This window comes from Petromyzon marinus, unplaced genomic scaffold (genome assembly GCF_048934315.1).
Source record: "Petromyzon marinus isolate PM22_M1 ecotype Great Lakes invasive population unplaced genomic scaffold, UKy_Petmar_22M1.pri1.0 PM_G_Scaffold_7, whole genome shotgun sequence".
NCBI classification, from domain to species: Eukaryota; Metazoa; Chordata; class Hyperoartia; order Petromyzontiformes; family Petromyzontidae; genus Petromyzon; species Petromyzon marinus.
Genome location: NW_027423024.1, coordinates 4864937 through 4883885, shown reverse-complemented (window position 1 = coordinate 4883885; position 18949 = coordinate 4864937). Strand labels below are relative to the sequence as shown.

The following is an 18949-nucleotide window of genomic DNA, read 5'->3' as shown; positions in this document are numbered from 1 at the left end:
AGAGGAACCCCAAGGGTAAGGATTCAGGCATTGCTCCTCACAATGTTATCGTCTGGCATCACAACCACCAACAACACACCTGTATTTGAATTGCAAGTAACTTTAATGAACACAACGCAACCCAAACAACCGTTCGTTTGAAAAACATATCTTAATATTTCCATTCTTCTCCGTGTGAGTCCCACGCCACACACACCCGCTGCATTTAAATTCCAAATCATGTTCATAAACACACCGCCAGTCATTTGAAACCGAGTCGGCGCTTAGAAGAGGGTGGCCCAGGACCGGTTGAGATAATCGTCACCGTTGTTGTTGGCCAGGAGCGGGAATCGAACTGGGGTCTCTGCCGTGTTGGTAGTGCAGTGTAGCCTGAATCTCTGCGCCGCTGCTTTCTCCTCACCCCCCTCCTCGTCCCCCCTCCCTGCAAACATCATCTATCAGCGGTCATTGATGCAACGACGACAAGCCGGGCTCTTGTCGCTCTCTCTCCCTCCCTCTCTGTCCACCCACCTTCGCCCCCTGTTAACAATACCCAGCACCCTATCTACCACTCCCACCAAGCGGTTCTCTCTCGCGATATGCCGCATCATGTGCATTAACTGTCCCCTCCCTCCTCCCTCTCCCCCTTCTCTCATCCCCCCCTCCCCCCTCTCCCTTTGCCGTCTATCTCTCTCCGCGACTCCTCTGTCTCTCGCGACCACCTCCCCCCCCGCCCCCCGGTCTCGACCCCTCTCGGCCTCCACGACTCTCCACGCTCTGTCCAAGTATTGCCTAACCCTCTCGATCGACACTTCTACCTCTCTGCCACCTCTGATCCTTCCAGCCCCCTCCATGCCCCTGTGTGCCACCTCTCTCTCATTTCTTCTATCTACCTCTCTCCCTCCCCTCCTTCCAAGCCCCTCTCTCTCCCACCTTAGCATCTCTCCCGCTCTCTCTCTTATCTGCTGCTCTCTACCCTGACCACCGGCCCTTCTGACAATGTCTGCCTCCGCTCTTTCCCTCTCTGCTCCCCGATCTACCCCTCTGTTATCTCTCCTTCGTGCTCCCTCTCTCTCCCACCTTAGCATCTCTCCCGCTCTCTCTCTTATCTGCTGCTCTCCACCCGGGCCACCGGCCCCTCTGACAATGTCCACCTCCGCTCTTTCCCTGTCCATTGGCCTACGCACCTCTGCCTCTGCCCTCAATCTGGCCGCCTCTCTCTCCAATCGAGACCTGTTTACTAACATCCTCTCCACTCTATTATCTACCTCTCTAATTGCCCTCAATCTGGCCCCCTCCATGTCCCACACATGCCGCTCTGCCACCTGAACCACTTCTCCCACTCCCCTCTGCCTGACCGGGTCCCTCTCCCCCCGCCTCTCTCCCCCCCGTCCACCCCTCTCGCCCTCCCTCGCCCGCATCTCCCTCTCTTGTCCCCCCCGGTCCACGTTCTCCCTCGCTCCCAAAGCCCTGACCCCATCCTCCCGTTCCCCGCGCACGTCTCTCCCTCCCCTCCATCGAGCAAGCTCTTTCCGAGCCCACTGCTCCTCCTCTAGCCCCATGACCCCTTCTTCCAACCGTCCACCTCCTCCTGCCCCCTCCCTCACCCGCATCTCACGCTCTCTTCCCGCCCGCCCCCGCTCCACATTCTCCCCCACTCTCCATGGCCTCTCTCCACCCTCTCCTCTGCCCCTCTCAATTCTGGCCATCTCCCTCTGTGCCCTCTGCCTCACGAGCTCTCTCATCTCACCCCATCTATCTCCCCCTGGTCGATCCCCCCCACCCCCTGGTCCTCTCTGTCCTGCCCCATCCCCGCCTCTCCCCTCTCTCTCCATCGTGGTACTCCGATTGCGCTCTTCCTCCTGGCCCCTCCCGCAGCGTCTTGCCGGGGGTAGCGATGCACCACGCGCACCTGTACCACGACAATGGCCGCCGTCAACACCGACATCAACGACCGCCGTTCGCCAGTAAGTGGCAGTGACATCGCCGTGGCGCCCGTGCCAGGCCAGGTATACTTTGAGGCCACGTGAAGCGTCAAAGGCTCGCTGGAAGGAGGAAGTCGCGTGACAGACTCAGCAGTTGCGAAGGGTTAACCGACGGATGGCTATCGATTAGAAATCACATATCCCCGAGTCTCACCTGTGAGTGGCACCGCCTCACGCTGTTGTGGATCCCCACGTGGCTCGGAGCCTCAAAAGCTCCGTGACTCCTGGGTGGTGATACAAAGACAAAGATCCCTCGTGTAGCCTTAACACACTGTTGGGGCAAGTGCTGTTAGCAAGTGTCAGCACCACCTATGAAGGCCGGAACGGTACACGAGGGGGTGGGTGGCCAGCACCGTGCCCGACCGCCTTTGTCTCCCCAGTAGCGATGTTTACGCACCGCACCAGGTACTCACTTGAGGCTGAGTCGACCTAGGGGAGGCCCAGAACCGGTTCAAATAATCGTCACTGGGTGTTGGCAGTGAGCGGGAATCAAACTCGGGTCGTCAGGTTCGTAGAGCAGCGCACTAACCGCTAGACTACCGCCACACACGTTACACACACACAGTGTACACACACACACAGTGTACACACACACGGTACACACACACACAGTACACACACACACAGTACACACACACAGTACACACACACAGTAAACACACACACAGTACACACACACACGCACAGTACAGACACATGTTACACACACACAGTACACACACGCACGGTACACACACACGGTGCACACACACGCACGCACAGTACACACACACGCACAGTACATACACACGGTGCACACACACGCACAATACACATGCACAATACACACGCACACACACACAGTACACATGCACGGTACACACACACACGCACGGTACACACACACACGGTACACACATGCACAGTACACACACACAGTACACACACACACGGTACACACACACACAGTACACACACACAGTACACACACACGGTACACACACACACAGTACACACACGTACGCACGGCACGCCCACACTCCCTCAGTCACGTGACTAAGGTTGACGCGCCGCCCCGTCTCCCGAGGTGACCTCTTGGCTCTCTCGTCTCTCCTCGACACGTAGATTTATTTCTTACTCTTACCTAGAAGCGTCATTGTCTGTCTGTCTCTGTGGACGCAACTTGCGAGGAATTGTACTCACAAACTGTGGGGATAACGTTTCAAAAAAACTGCCCAGATACCACGCGATAAGCCCCGTGGTGAGCCAGTGCTATTCCTATTTCCAATCCGTCAACGTGAAAGTAGTTCAATTAACTATTTATTACTAATCTACATATATATCAAAGGCAAAGTAATTGATTTATTAAAATATTTAATTTAACGTAGGTATAAAATAAAATAAATGTAATGTAGGTATAAATAAAATAAATAAAAATTTAACGTAGGTATAAATAAAATAAATGTAATGTAAAGCTAACCTGATTTCTAAATTCAACCACCTATCAAAGAAGAACCCAGTTCCACATATAACAAAACAAGATGTTAACAAAATCGTCATTAATCAGAGTAGCACCCCGATTTCGGACAATCTGAAAACAGTACTGGCTAGGGGACTAAATTTTGCTGTCACCCCAAAACACATACCAATAGATGATATCATCTCTCAGGTCGATGTAGCCCTCAAAGGCGTAGGACACATCCAAGCAGACGTTGCGAGAGCTGAAATAGCCACTATTCTTAAGAATGCTAAGAAACCCATTAGTAACATCAGCAAAAATGAATGCTCTGAACTCGCAAATTTAAAAAAACAGAAGTGATATAGTCATCCTCTCAGCCGATAAAGGCAACGCTACTGTTATTATGGATAAAGATTCATACAACAACAAAATCCAGAATCTGCTCAACGATGGAAGTTATTCAAAAATAAAAAATTACCCCACTAATAGCCTAGCGATAAAAACCAACAAGATCATCACAAGTTCGACCTCCCTAAGCGACCCAACTAAACGTCCCTCCCTAAAACCTTCTGCTGCAAGACCCCGTAGATTCTATGGTCTTCCCAAGATTCATAAAGAAGGCACCCCACTTCGACCCATCGAATCCACGATCAACTCCCCTACCTATAGACTAGCCCGCTTTCTGTCAGATACCTTGCTGCCTTTCACTGGCAAGACCGCCTCAGCAGTACTTAACTCAGCCCAATTGGTCTCTATGGTCAAAGACGTTGTACTGTCCCCTGACGATATCCTTGTCAGCTTCGATGTGGTCTCTTTGTTCACCAAGGTCCCAGTACCTGATACCATTAAACTAATTGAAAATTTGGTCCTACATGGACTAGACCCCGACACACCTGCACTGGTTAGGCACTGCCTCAACAATACCTACTTTACTTGGAATGGCTCCTTCTACAAACAAAATGAGGGTACCCCCATGGGATCCCCCTTATCACCAGTGATAGCCACTATTTCCATGGAGAAATTTGAATCAGACGCCATCCAGACTTCCACCCTCAGACCTTCCCTGTGGAAGAGATATGTGGATGACACTTTCGTCATTTGGCCACATGGCCTCCCAGCTCTGAACCTTTTCCTACACCACATCAATTCCAGACATCCCGCCATCAAATTCAAAATGGAAGTGGAGAAAGATGGCAAGCTACCATTCTTAGATGTTCTGTTTGAGTGTAGACCTGATGGCCCATTGGGGCATTCTGTCTACAGGAAACCCACCCACACAGATTCCTACTTGAAACCTGATTCCCACCACCACCAAGCCCAAAATAATTCTCTCATCAAAACTTTATACCATAGGGCTCATTACATTTCGGACCAACACCACCTGACCAGTGAATTAAAACATGTACACCTGGCCCTCAAAAGGAATGGTTACTCTGACCGTACCATCCGCCAAGCTGTCTCTCCCTCCATACAGAAACAACACTTGATACTCCGGTCAAAACCATCACACTTCCATATATAGCAGGCGTTACTAAAAAGATTTCCAAAATTCTAAACAAACACAAGATCCAGGTCTGGTTCAATACAGTACACAAAATTCATGATCTGATCCCATCCGTGAAGAATGTCATTCCTGATGTACAGTACCCCGGGGTTTACAAATTGAGTTGTACCTGCGGTGATTGCTATATCGGTGAGACAAAGCGACATGTCTCTGACCGAATTCGCGAGCACAAATCAGATTTGAAACACGGCAAAACGAATTCTTCTGCCGTGGATGATCACTTTTACAACGCTGTGGGGGATCACGATATAATTTTCTCCGATACCAAGGTTCTTTGCAAACCCACGGGCTTTTATCAGAGATTTGTTCATGAAGCAATTCAGATCTACAAACACAGACACAATTTCAACCGAGAGGATGGTTTCAAATTAAGCAACCATTGGAAAGGTGTTCTAAATCGAACTAAACATTAAACTCATTTCAATGGTACAGTATATTTTTCAAGTAGTGGTACCCCAAACTTTCGCAGCTCTTATAAATTCCCTTTTCACACCATCAATAGGTAAACTCCCCCTCCCCCCCTTCTCCCCCCCCGCGCCAAACGGCACGTACACCACCTCTTTCCTAAAATCCGCCAATCAAATGCTAATTTTTATGCTAATTTCTTTGTCAGAACACCTTGTTTGCTCGCACACAGTCTAAAGGTCCGCTGTCTGAGCGTGGTTGTGTTTCGCTAAATTCTCCTGTTTGATGAGTACTAGGTGCCTCGGTGAATGTATATGCTCTGACTTTAACATAGCTATTTCTGTGACCAGTTACAAGCTAATCACTCAGCTATTTCAATGCTAGATTCTATGCTAAGTCCTTTGTCAAGGGGTACCTCTGCGGATGTGTATACTTTAACTTAGCTATTTCAATGAGCCATTTCAATGCTAAATTATATGCTAATTCCTTTGTCAAGGCGCTTTGTGTTTTTCTTCTCACACAGCTTAAAGGTCGTGATCTAAGCGTGGCTTCTCCCACTCCAGCGCTGTCCTCCAGACAGTCTCGTCCCTTCACCTGATGAAGGCCGCTTGTGTTGTGGCCGAAACGTCGTGATTTTTTGTTATTTTATTTTCACCTACGTGACTTTACCCAATAGAACCAAAGAGTATGGATCCTAGCAGTCACGAAAGCTTTAAATCTAAAATTTATTTGTTTTGGCTTTTTTCTTTCTTGCAAGCATCATTTTTTTCCAGGGTTTTTCAGTGAAATAGAAGGGAATCCAAGTCCCGGGCGAAGCTGGGTAGTGAAGCTCGTTACTAATAAACCCCAATGATCCTATCAAAATGAGGGATTTCAATCGGATCGTTGGGGGGGCACGTGCCACCCCACCCCCCACTGGCTCCACCACTGTCACACACTGGCATGGTTCACAGGTGGTGGTGTGTCCAGACCCACGCCTGGCCACCTTCACCTGCTCAGTATTAATGCTTCCTCACTCCACCAAGTAGTTAATTGAGGATCAATCAACACAGCCGAGGCTGCGTTTCTCTCTCTCTCCCCGTGGTTGTGTGGATTTCCTTCCCGATCCCCCGGTCTCCCCTCTACATGTAGAGAATGAACACCGCCACGCGTCTAGAGTGAACACCACCAAGCGTCTAGAGTGAACACCGCCACGTGTCTAGAGTGAACACCGCCACGTGTCTAGAGTGAACACCACCACACATCTAGAGTGAACACCACTACGCGTCTAGAGTGAACACCGCCACGTGTCTAGAGTGAACACCGCCACGTGTCTAGAGTGAACACCACCACACATCTAGAGTGAACACCACTACGCGTCTAGAGTGAACACCGCCACGTGTCTAGAGTGAACACTGCCAACGCGTCTAGAGTGAACACCACCACGCTGTTGACAAGCCCCACCTTACACCATTGGAAACCTCATTTGCCAGTAACAAAATGATTGTTTTTTTACCCTTTTATCTGGCAACAAAACTGACACCTTTTTTACAAGGAGTCATGTTTACATTGACCACAATACCTGCGGTCGGAACGCAAACACAAAACAACAACTCTGATAATGTATGTGGCACTGTGGTGCATTGTCTTCTGGTCCAACACCAACGTGAGACGAGGCTCTAAAGAAAGCTGTCTCGGGTGTGGACCAATCAATTTCAAGGACAGTGCCAATACATTATCAGAGTTGTTGTTTTGTGTTTGCTTTCCGACCGCAGGTATTGTGGTCAATGTAAACATGACTCCTTATAAAAAAGGTGTCAGTTTTGTTGCCAGATAAAGGGGGAAAAAAACAATTATCAAGTCCCACCTTGTTGTTATTGTTGTTGTGGGCAGGTCGCTTCTGATAACAAGAGCGGTATAGCAGCTCAAGTGGGCTTGGCCTGGTGAAAAAAATAAAAACTGCGTGAATATTTACAATAAAACAAAGTTACAAAGTGGCGAGCCGGGTGAAGACAAATTAAACTTAAGCAAGATAATTAAAATAAACGCAATCAGGCGAAGGCAGGAGGCAAGGCCCCGCGTGGCTAGGCCCCGCGTTGTAAAGTTCCAACCTGGACATCGATTCCCATGCTCGCTGCTACTCAACTGACATCCCTACGAGAGAGAGCGAGGCTCTACCTTGGTAAACAACAACAACCACCACCACAACCACCACAACAACCACAACAGCAATGAGAATTTCTCACCTCGGATTTCAGTGCAGGAAGCGATAGCTTCCTGTTACCTCGTGACGTCACGTGGCAGCAGGTGGCATGACGTCACTTCCGGGGATGAGACACGCTCCTTTCTAGGTTTAAAGCTTTCGTGACTGCTAGGATCCATACTCTTTGGTTATATTGGGTAAAGTCACGTAGGTGAAAATAAAATAACAAAAAATCACGACGTTTCGGCCACAACACAAGCGGCCTTCATCAGGTGAAGGGACGAGACTGTCTGGAGGACAGCGCTGGAGTGGAAGAAGCCACGACCTTTAAGCTGTGTGAGAAAAAAAACACCAAGCGCCTTGACAAAGGAATTAGCATAGAATTTAGCATTGAAATGGCTCATTGAAATAGCTAAGTTAAAGTATACACATCCGCAGAGGTACCCCTTGACAAAGGAATTAGCTTTTTAAATTTCGATTTAAAGCTTTCGTGACTGCAATGATTCATCTTCTTTGGTTCTTTCGGTAAAGTCACGTAGAATGATAATAAAATAATAAATTGATAAAATAAAATAACACAATAATATTCTCACGACGTTTCGGCCACAACACAAGCGGCCTTCATCAGGTGAAGGGGGCGAGACTGTCTGGTAGGACAGCGCTGGAGTAAAAGAGCCACGTTCAGATACGGCCTTTAAGCTGTGTGAGAGGAACAAAGCGCCTTGACAAAGGAATTAGCATAGAATTTAGCATTGAAATGGCTGAATGATTAGCTTGTGACTGGTCACAGAAATAGCTATGTTAAAAGTTAAAGCATACACACCCGCAGAGGCACCCATAGTTAAAGGGATTAGCATAGAATTTAGCATTGAAATAGCTAAGTTAAGGCATACACATCTTGACAATGGAATTAGCATAGAATTTAGCATTGAGATAGCTGAGTGGTTAGCTTGTACCTGCTGCAGAAATAGCTACGTTAAAGTCAGAGCATACACATTCACCGAGGCCCTTAGTACAAATCAAACAGGAGAATTTAGCATTGAAATAACTAGGCTAATCCAGCATTGAAACAACTGAATGATTAGCTAGTGACTGGTCACAGAAATGACTACACATCTGAGCTATTCACAGTACTATATAGTGAACCAATAAAAACTAAAATATAAATTACCTTCATGTTATCAATAAACTCTATATTCTCCAATCAGCTAAGCTACCAACAATAAGTCGTTATATATCACAATGCTATATGGCGAAAAAATGGGTGGATTCTTACCCTCAAATTTCAGCCCCACGGATAGCTACGGGTCCCGTTCAGACGGACGAGTTTGTCCATGGTCGGAACAGAGGAGGGGGAGAGAGACAGCTGCGAGGCCCTAGTATGCTCCATATTGTAAAACTATACCATTAACCGTGGTGTGAGAGGTATTAAGAGGCAATGCTGGCGAAAGAGCTGCGGTCTGAAGGTCATCGTAAAAATTCAATTAATTAAGAACAGAAATGATTTAAAACATCTTTCCAGTGAAGTCACGTTGAAGAGAAACAACAAAATAACAAAATATATATAAAACAATAAAAAATTCTCACGACGTTTCGACCATAAATCAAACGGTCATCATCAGGTGTGTCGGTTTGCATAAATTTATTCTCTTCAACGTGACTTTACCGAAAAAACTAAGAATATGAATTACTGCAGTCACGAAAGCTTTAAATCAAAATCTTTCCAGTGGTTACTAAGCCTGAATCCATCTTCTCGGTTGAAATTGTCTCTGTGCTTGTATATGTGAATGGCCTCATGAACGAATCTCTCATGGTAGCCGGTTGGTTTGCAAAGAACCTCCGTCTTGGAGAAGTCAATGTCATGTGAGCCCACTGAATTATAACAGTGATCTGCCACGGCAGAGGAGTTCGTCCTACCGTGTTTCAAGTCTGCTTTGTGTTCGCGGATGCGGTCCGAGATATGTCTTTTGGTTTCTCCAATGTAGCTACTACCACAGAGGCACTTTAGTTTGTAAACGCCCGGGTACTGTATGTCTGGAACAGCATCTTTTACAGATGGAACTAAATCACGGATTTTATGTACTGTGTTGAATCGGACCTGGATCTTGTGTTTGTTCAGGATTTTGGAGATCTTTTTAGTGACCCCTGCAATGTAAGGTAAGGTGATGGTTTTGAGTGGCTCCACAAGAGGATCCTTCTTCATGACTGGAGTGATGGCTTTGCGGATTGTGTAGTCGGAGTAGCCATTAGCCCTGAGAGCCTGGTGTACGTGCTTGAGTTCACTGGTAATGTGTTCCTGGTCGGAAATGCATTGGGCTCTATGGTATAGAGTCTTGATGAGGGAGTTCTTCTGGGATGGATGGTGGTGGGAATCCGGTTTCAAGTAAGCATCTGTATGGGTAGCTTTCCTGTAGACAGAGTGGCTCATTGAACCATCATGTCTTCTTTTAATTAAGACAAACACAATTAAGACAAACACAAGATCCAGGTCCGTTTCAACACAGTACATAAAATCCGTGATTTAGTTCCATCTGTAAAAGATGCTGTTCCAGACATACAGTACCCGGGCGTTTACAAACTAAAGTGCCTCTGTGGTAGTAGCTACATTGGAGAAACCAAAAGACATATCTCGGACCGCATCCGCGAACACAAAGCAGACTTGAAACACGGTAGGACGAACTCCTCTGCCGTGGCAGATCACTGTTATAATTCAGTGGGCTCACATGACATTGACTTCTCCAAGACGGAGGTTCTTTGCAAACCAACCGGCTACCATGAGAGATTCGTTCATGAGGCCATTCACATATACAAGCACAGAGACAATTTCAACCGAGAAGATGGATTCAGGCTTAGTAACCACTGGAAAGATGTTTTAAATCATTTCTGTTCTTAATTAATTGAATTTTTACGATGACCTTCAGACCGCAGCTCTTTCGCCAGCATTGCCTCTTAATACCTCTCACACCACGGTTAATGGTATAGTTTTACAATATGGAGCATACTAGGGCCTCGCAGCTGTCTCTCTCCCCCTCCTCTGTTCCGACCATGGACGAACTCGTCCGTCTGAACGGGACCCGTAGCTATCCGTGGGGCTGAAATTTGAGGGTAAGAATCCACCCATTTTTTCGCCATATAGCATTGTGATATATAACGACTTATTGTTGGTAGCTTAGCTGATTGGAGAATATAGAGTTTATTGATAACATGAAGGTAATTTATATTTTAGTTTTTATTGGTTCACTATATAGTACTGTGAATAGCTCAGATGTGTAGTCATTTCTGTGACCAGTCACTAGCTAATCATTCAGTTGTTTCAATGCTGGATTCGCCTAGTTATTTCAGTGCTAAATTCTCCTGTTTGATTTGTACTAAGGGCCTCGGTGAATGTGTATGCTCTGACTTTAACGTAGCTATTTCTGCAGCAGGTACAAGCTAACCACTCAGCTATCTCAATGCTAAATTCTATGCTAATTCCATTGTCAAGATGTGTATGCCTTAACTTAGCTATTTCAATGCTAAATTCTATGCTAATCCCTTTAACTATGGGTGCCTCTGCGGGTGTGTATGCTTTAACTTTTAACATAGCTATTTTTGTGACCAGTCACAAGCTAATCATTCAGCCATTTCAATGCTAAATTCTATGCTAATTCCTTTGTCAAGGCGCTTTGTTCCTCTCACACAGCTTAAAGGCCGTATCTGAACGTGGCTCTTTCACTCCAGCGCTGTCCTACCAGACAGTCTCGCCCCCTTCACCTGATGAAGGCCGCTTGTGTTGTGGCCGAAACGTCGTGAGAATATTATTGTGTTATTTTATTTTATCAATTTATTATTTTATTATCATTCTACGTGACTTTACCGAAAGAACCAAAGAAGAAAAAGGAATTAGCATAGAATTTAGCATTGAAATAGCTGAGTGATTAGCTTATAACTGGTCACAGAAATAGCTATGTTAAAGTCAGAGCATATACATTCACCGAGGCACCTAGTACTCATCAAACAGGAGAATTTAGCGAAACACAACCACGCTCAGACAGCGGACCTTTAAACTGTGTGCGAGCAAACAAGGTGTTCTGACGAAGAAATTAGCATAAAAATTAGCATTCGATCGGCGGATTTTAGGAAAGAGGTGGTGTACGTGCCGTTTAGCGCGAGGGGGAAGGGGGGGAGGGGGAGTTTACCTATTGATGGTGTGAAAAGGGAATTTATAAGAGCTGCGAAAGTTTGGGGTACCACTACTTGAAAAATATACTGTACCATTTAAATTAGTTTAATGTTTAGTTCGATTTAGAACATCTTTCCAATGGTTGCTTAATTTGAAACCATCCTCTCGGTTGAAATTGTGTCTGTGTTTGTAGATCTGAATTGCTTCATGAACAAATCTCTGATAAAAGAAAGCCCGTGGGTTTGCAAAGAACCTTGGTATCGGAGAAAATTATATCGTGATCCCTCACAGCGTTGTAACAGTGATCAGCCACGGCAGAAGAATTCGTTTTGCCGTGTTTCAAATCTGATTTGTGCTCGCGAATTCGGTCAGAGACTTGTCGCTTTGTCTCACCGATATAGCAATCACCGCAGGTACAACTCAATTTGTAAACCCCGGGGTACTGTAAATCAGGAATGACATCCTTCACCGATGGGATCAGATCACGAATTTTGTGTACTGTATTGAACCGGACCTGGATCTTGTGTTTGTTTCAAATTTTGGAAATCTTTTTAGTAACGCCTGCTATATATGGAAGTGTGATGGTTTTGACCGGAGTATCAAGTGGTTGTTTCTGTATGGAGGGAGAGACAGCTTGGCGGATGGTACGGTCAGAGTAACCATTCCTTTTGAGGGCCAGGTGTACATGTTTTAATTTACTGGTCAGGTGGTGTTGGTCCGAAATGCAATGAGCCCTATGGTATAAAGTTTTGATTCGAGAATTATTTTGGGCTGGGTGGTGGTGGGAATCAGGTTTCAAGTAGGAATCTGTGTGGGTGGGTTTCCTGTAGACAGAATGCCCCAATGAGCCATCAGGTCTCCTCTAAAACAGAACATCTAAGAATGGTAGCTTGCCATCTTTCTCCACTTTCATGGTGAATTTGATGGCGGGATGTCTGGAATTGATGTGGTGTAGGAAAAGGTTCAGAGCTGGGAGGCCATGTGGCCAAATGACGAAAGTGTCATCCACATATCTCTTCCACAGGGAAGGTCTGAGGGTGGAAGTCTGGATGGCGTCTGATTCAAATTTCTCCATGAAAATATTGGCTATCACTGGTGACAAGGGGGATCCCATGGGGGTACCCTCATTTTGTTTGTAGAAGGAGCCATTCCAAGTAAAGTAGGTATTGTTGAGGCAGTGCCTAACCAGTGCAGGTGTGTCGGGGTCTAGTCCATGTTGGACCAAATTTTCAATTATTTCAATGGTATCAGGTACTGGGACCTTGGTGAACAAAGAGACCACATCGAAGCTGACAAGGGTATCGTCAGGGGACAGTACAACGTCTTTGACCATAGAGACCAATTGGGCTGAGTTAAGTACTGCTGAGGCAGTCTTGCCAGTGAAAGGCAGCAAGGTATCTGACAGAAAGCGGGCTAGTCTATAGGTAGGGGAGTTGGTCGTGGATACGAAGGCTCGTAGTGGGGTGCCTTCTTTATGAATCTTGGGAAGACCATAGCATCTAGGGGGTCTTGCAGCAGAAGGTTTTAGGGATGGAACGTTTAGTTGGGTCGATTAGGGAGGTCGAACTTGTGATGATCTTGTTGGTTTTCATCGCTAGGCTATTAGTAGGGTCATTTTTTTATTTTTGAGTAACTTCCATCGTTGAGCAGATTCTGGATTTTGTTGTTGTATGAATCTTTATCCATAATAACAGTAGCGTTGCCTTTATCGGCTGAGAGGATGACTATATCACTTCTGCTTTTTAAATTCCCGAATTCAGAGCGTTCATTTTTGCTGATGTTACTAATGGGTTTCTTAGCATTCTTAAGAATAGTGGCTATTTCAGCTCTCGCAACGTCTGCTTGGATGTGTCCTACGCCTTTGAGGGCAACAGTTAACTCTTACATTACGCATAGGGTGGTGACCACCGACTTACTCTAGCTAACACACACTTCTCAGATACTCTAGCGTGACCCAGCCAGGTGGGCTACTGGCAGGTCTGTAGGGTGGTGACCACCGACCTACTCTAGCTAACACACACTTCTCAGATACTCTAGCGTGACCCAGCCAGGTGGGCTACTGGCAGGTCTGTAGGGTGGTGACCACCGACCTACTCTAGCTAACACACACTTCTCAGATACTCTAGCGTGACCCAGCCAGGTGGGCTACTGGCAGGTCCGCTGACTGGAGGCTTGACTCTTCTTGGCGTCTTCACGATGCATCTTCATTCTTGATATGGGCAGCCTCGAACCTCGTGAGGAGGCTGCTTATATGGGCCTCGGCGGGCCCCGGCCTGGCCACGCCTCCTTTCGAGGACCCTCTCGAAGCCCCCCCCTGCTGTCCACGTGCCCCCCAAGGTGCCCCCTAGGCCCCCGGCCCCCACTGGGGTCCAGTCACGTGTCCAGCCGGGGGCCACAGAGAGTGCCACGACCTCACACCACCCTCATGACCTCCCGAGTCCAGACCCGGCCCTGACGTCATTCCCGCCTCCAGCCGGGATGACGTCATGTGTGTGTGTGGACCCGCGTGGTAATGACACTCCCCGCATATTGACGTCACACATGTGCGTGTGTGCACAGTGGTGATGCTACAATCACTACACTTAGAGGCATAGATGTGGTGACCACGCTTGTGTTAATTGATTGGCACTGTTAATTGATTGCCACTGTTATTTCATTGCCACTGCAACTTAATTAATTGCTACTGTTGATTGATTTGATTTAAAACGTTAATTGCTTATTTGACACTGTTAATGAACAATGTAAATCGTTGGCAACGTTTAATCGATTTATACACGGGCTCGCCCAAATTATTGTCACGGTGTAATGTTAATTGATCGTCCTTAATTGATTACGCGTGTACGTTGAACGTCTTTCGCGCCGTACGTAGCCAACCGTGCTAATCAGAGATGCGATTGGTTTGGCGCATCGATGTTAATTGACCGATGGTGGCCAAACGCTGCGTCAGGTTGACTGATCGGCATAGTACCGCGTCAATCGATGACATTGGTACGTCGGATCAGTTGGGACAGTGTTGGTCGGGCTCCGTGTTCCGGCATTTAATTGGCGTAACTTTACGTTAATTGATTTGGACCGGTGTCATGTTAATCGATCATGACGAGTTTCAATGCAGCGTCAATGTCACTGATTGAAAATCGCCTTTGTTTGCAGATGGGTAGGCACTGCCGTGAAACTTTCTACAGTGAGGGAAAAAAGTATTTGATCCCCTGCTGATTTTGTACGTTTGCCCACTGACGAAGAAATGATCAGTCTATAATTTTAATGGTAGGTTTATTTGAAAAGTGAGAGACAGAATAACAAAAAAATCCAGAAAAACGCATGTCAAAAATGTTATAAATTGATTTGCATTTTATTGAGGGAAATAAGTATTTGACCCCATCTCAATCAGAAAGATTTCTGGCTCCCAGGTGTCTTTTATACAGGTAACGAGCTGAGATTAGGAGCACACTCTTCAATCGCACTTTGCCCCACTCTGCGCAGACCATCCCCGGATGAGCGTCTCTTTGAGCGGGACCTCAAGAAGGTCCTTGCCCCCGCTGGTGATCAGACGGAAATTGTGGTGTCTTCCCGGCAGTGCCACCGTAAACACTGACGATGCACCCGGTATGAGATTCTACAGATTTGCGGCATTCTGAACCAGTCCTGGGCCTCTCCGAGGTCGACTCAGCCTCAAATGAGTACCTGGTGCAATTACAGGCATGGTGCTGGCCATCCACCCCCATGTACGCCGTGCCGACCTTCACACGTCAAGAGGTTCAAGGCACCCAGGACCGCCACGGCCACCGCCACTCCCGCCACCAGGAGAGGGACCGCAGTAGCCGTGGTCAGGGCCAGCAGTGCAAAGGGCGCGGCACGTGGAGCCAGGGCGAATGTTGGGCCAGATCCTGCACCTCGACAATCACCGAAACACAGCTTCCGCCCCCCCCCCCCCCCCCCACTGCCTGTCCTCAACAAAGGCAGTGTCACTGCTCGTGCCACGACATCGCGTCAACCCAAGTGGGTTCCTCCAGGTAAGGATAAAGCATTGCACCACGACCGGCACAAAGCACACGTGTTTCTAACTCGGCATTTACTTTCACGTTTTCCCCCACGATGAAACCATCCATGAATGTGCCTGATCTCCACTGGGTCTAGGAAGCTAATCAGGCGTTTTTTTTAAGCCTGCTAAGTACCTTGATAAGTGATGACCACCAGAGCTTTCCAAGTGATGTAGGTTGTGAGACCGCGAGATGGTGTGGACCTCGCAGTGCTGAGTGTTATCGCCTCGTAAGCGAGGCTCGCGACGGAGTGGCAACACGTGGACGTCAACTGCGGGGACGGAGCGAGGATATGGAAGCGTGTGCTAAATTCATTGTTGTGTGACCGTGAGGGATGGCGACAGCTTTGGGGTGGCCTTCATCTAGCAGTGGATAGAGCACGTCAGAAATGCCGATTGAGCAGAAACAAAACTCTTTGAAGGAGGCAGAAAAACACAAAAAGGGATGCAAAAAGAGAATGTTTTTTTAAGTCGAATTGTGACTCCAAATGAAGACATTCTTCGAATTACTTCGGAGGAAGTCAATGGTCGCATGGCAACTAAATATGTGTAATGCTCGGAGTAACTTTAAAATAATGTTTAAAAATCCCCCCGATAGTTTGTGGTCCACTCACGGACGAAGGCCTCTCCATGCCGCCGCAGTCACCAAAATAACGACTACTTAAAAAAGTAAAATGTGAGTTCGCATTTGTTACTCTCGTAGCCTGACCCCAACAACACCCTTGGACCCGCCTGTCGTGCCGTCAAAATATTTCACATCAGGTCCGACCTTGCGTCTTGGCCTCTCTAAACGTGCCAAGCTGACGCCACTCCACCCCGGATCTCCGTGAAACTGCCACGGACCACCACGGACCGCCACAGCCGCCAGCCACTGACTCTCTCCACGTGCCGTGGAATGTCCCAGTCAGCTACTAAGCCATTCCACTTGCCACGGTCTTCGAGCGACACATTCCAAATACCAAGCACTCCCACAGTCTGCCACTGAACCCATGGACTTGTCGGGGACAAGCACCGACCCATTCAACTGCCAAGGGCCACTAACCATTGACACAGCCCAAGCGCGACTCGACTTGCCATTACTCAACATATACAAGACCCGCCATGCCTCAATAGGTATGGTCTGCTGTAAGCTAACCTGACTCTCTGCCACGCCAGCTACAGTAGAGATTGCCACAGCCATGCTGTGAGGTGACTGCTGTCTGCCTGTAGCAGCCACGGCCTAAAACGTGGCTGCTAGACTGGCTTGAAGCACCACCACCAAAGGCAACCTCACCTGCCATGGCTTTTACCTGGCTGCCCTGAACCGGCCACAGATGAAATCTGAGGCACGGTTTAACAGTGAAAGCCCTTCATTCCATTTTAATAGCACGTTCTTGTTTAGCACATGGTTAAAAATCATCTGAATAACTTAGCTTTAATGATTTTTGTTAGAGTCTGTAGAGCCAACTTAGTTTTGCATTTTGTTATGTTGTTATATACCACGAGTGTTTGGTGTAAACTTTAACGCAAGATTGGTTTTAATTCCGTATGACATCACGGGATATTTCCCGGACTCTGTTTCAGGAAAATCGAAATGTTTTCATCCTGACTCCTCCCCCGCCCCTCGTCACACGGCGTCATGAAAAGTCAAATATGACGTCACAAAGCTCTGCCCCCCCCCACCCCCCAAAACCATATTTCTATTTTGAAAATAAAACATGCTTCAAATCGCTTTAAACTATTGTTGTCATTGCAGTGCGTTGTTCATGTGGCGCTGCACTCCAATGTTGTAGGAGTGTTGTTATAACAATTCTATATTTATTTAAAGTTGAGCATTTTGAAGTGACGTCACATTTCTCAACCCCCCCCCCCCTCGTCACACATCGTCACAAATGTCTGACCCCCCCCCCCCCCCCAGGTGCGTGACATCATTTATGTACGGCCTCTTAACTGCTGCTGTTGTTCATTAAACCTCCTTTGCCAGTACCAACATGTAATAATAGTAGGGTTTTCCCCTTTTTTCTGGCAACAAAACTGAAACCTTTTTTTACAAGGATTCATGTCACTGCATTAACCACAAAACTTGCGGTCAAAATGCACAAAAAAACATACTATGATAATATATGTGGCATTGTCCTTGAAACTGATTGAGCTGTGTGACGCCTTTTGGCATCCTCTGGTCGAGCACCCATCGGGTTGAGGCTCAAAAGAAAGCCGTCCCTTGGTGTGGACCAATCAGGCTCAAAAGAAAGCCGTCCCTTGGTGTGGACCAATCAGTTTAAAGGACAATGCCACATATATATTATCATAGTGTGTGTTTTAATAATGATGATGAAGTATGTGTTTTGTTTGTATTTTGACCACAAGCATTGTGGTTAATGCAGTAAACATGAATCCTTGTCAAAAGGTTTCAGTTTTGTTGCCAGAAAAAAGGGGAAAAACCCCTATTATTGCTGCTGTTGCCGTTGTTGCTGGTGTTACTGTTGTTGATGTTGCTGTTGTTATTGAGACTGTTGTTGCTGCTGTTGCTGTTGTTGTTACTGTTGTTGCCTTTGTTGCTACTGTTGTTGTTGGTGTTGTTACTGTTGTTGCTGCTGCTGCTGTTGTTGTTACTGTTGTTGCTGCTGCTGTTGTTGTTACTGTTGATGCTGCTGTTACTGTTGTTGCTGTTGTTGTTACTGTTGTTGTTGCTGTTGTTGCTGTTGTTACTGTTGTTGTTGCTGCTGTTGTTGTTGCTGTTGCTGTTACTGTTGTTGTTACTGTTGTTGTTGCTGTTGTTGCTGTTGTTACTGTTGTTGTTGCTGCTGCTGTTGTTGTTGCTGTTGTTGCTGTTGTTGTTACTGTTGTTGTTGCTGTTGTTGCTGTTGTTACTGTTGTTGTTGCTGCTGCTGTTGTTGTTGCTGTTGTTGCTGCTGCTGTGACAACTCCCAGCGCGGTTCTCTCTCTCGCCTCACTGTGCACCTGGGGCCCTGGTGCTTCTCCAGTCCGCTACGCTCCAGCGTGCACCCCCTGCCCTCTGCATCTGCTTGAGACCTTCACACATTTGACCCTCATGGCGGTGACCCCGGGGTCCCATAAGCCCCCCCCGCCCCCCGGCTCTCGCGTGAACTGCGTTGCGACGTCGTTTCATGTCCGCTGAAGGGCCGACCGACGAGGCGACCTCTTCCTCTCGACGAGCTCCGCTCGACGCGCGCTCATCAAAGTTTTGTGACTACGGCC

The 18949-nt window shown here is 47.2% G+C and overlaps 1 long non-coding RNA gene across 1 annotated transcript; it reads right to left on the bottom strand.

The window, feature by feature from the left end:
* Positions 1-1805: 1805 nt before the first annotated feature.
* On the bottom strand, positions 1806-7292 carry LOC142920158 (uncharacterized). Its single transcript, XR_012938692.1, has 3 exons — positions 7218-7292; positions 2119-2188; positions 1806-1891 (listed from the first exon to the last, which is right to left on the bottom strand). It is a non-coding gene; the product is annotated as an uncharacterized LOC142920158 (long non-coding RNA).
* Positions 7293-18949: the final 11657 nt, after the last annotated feature.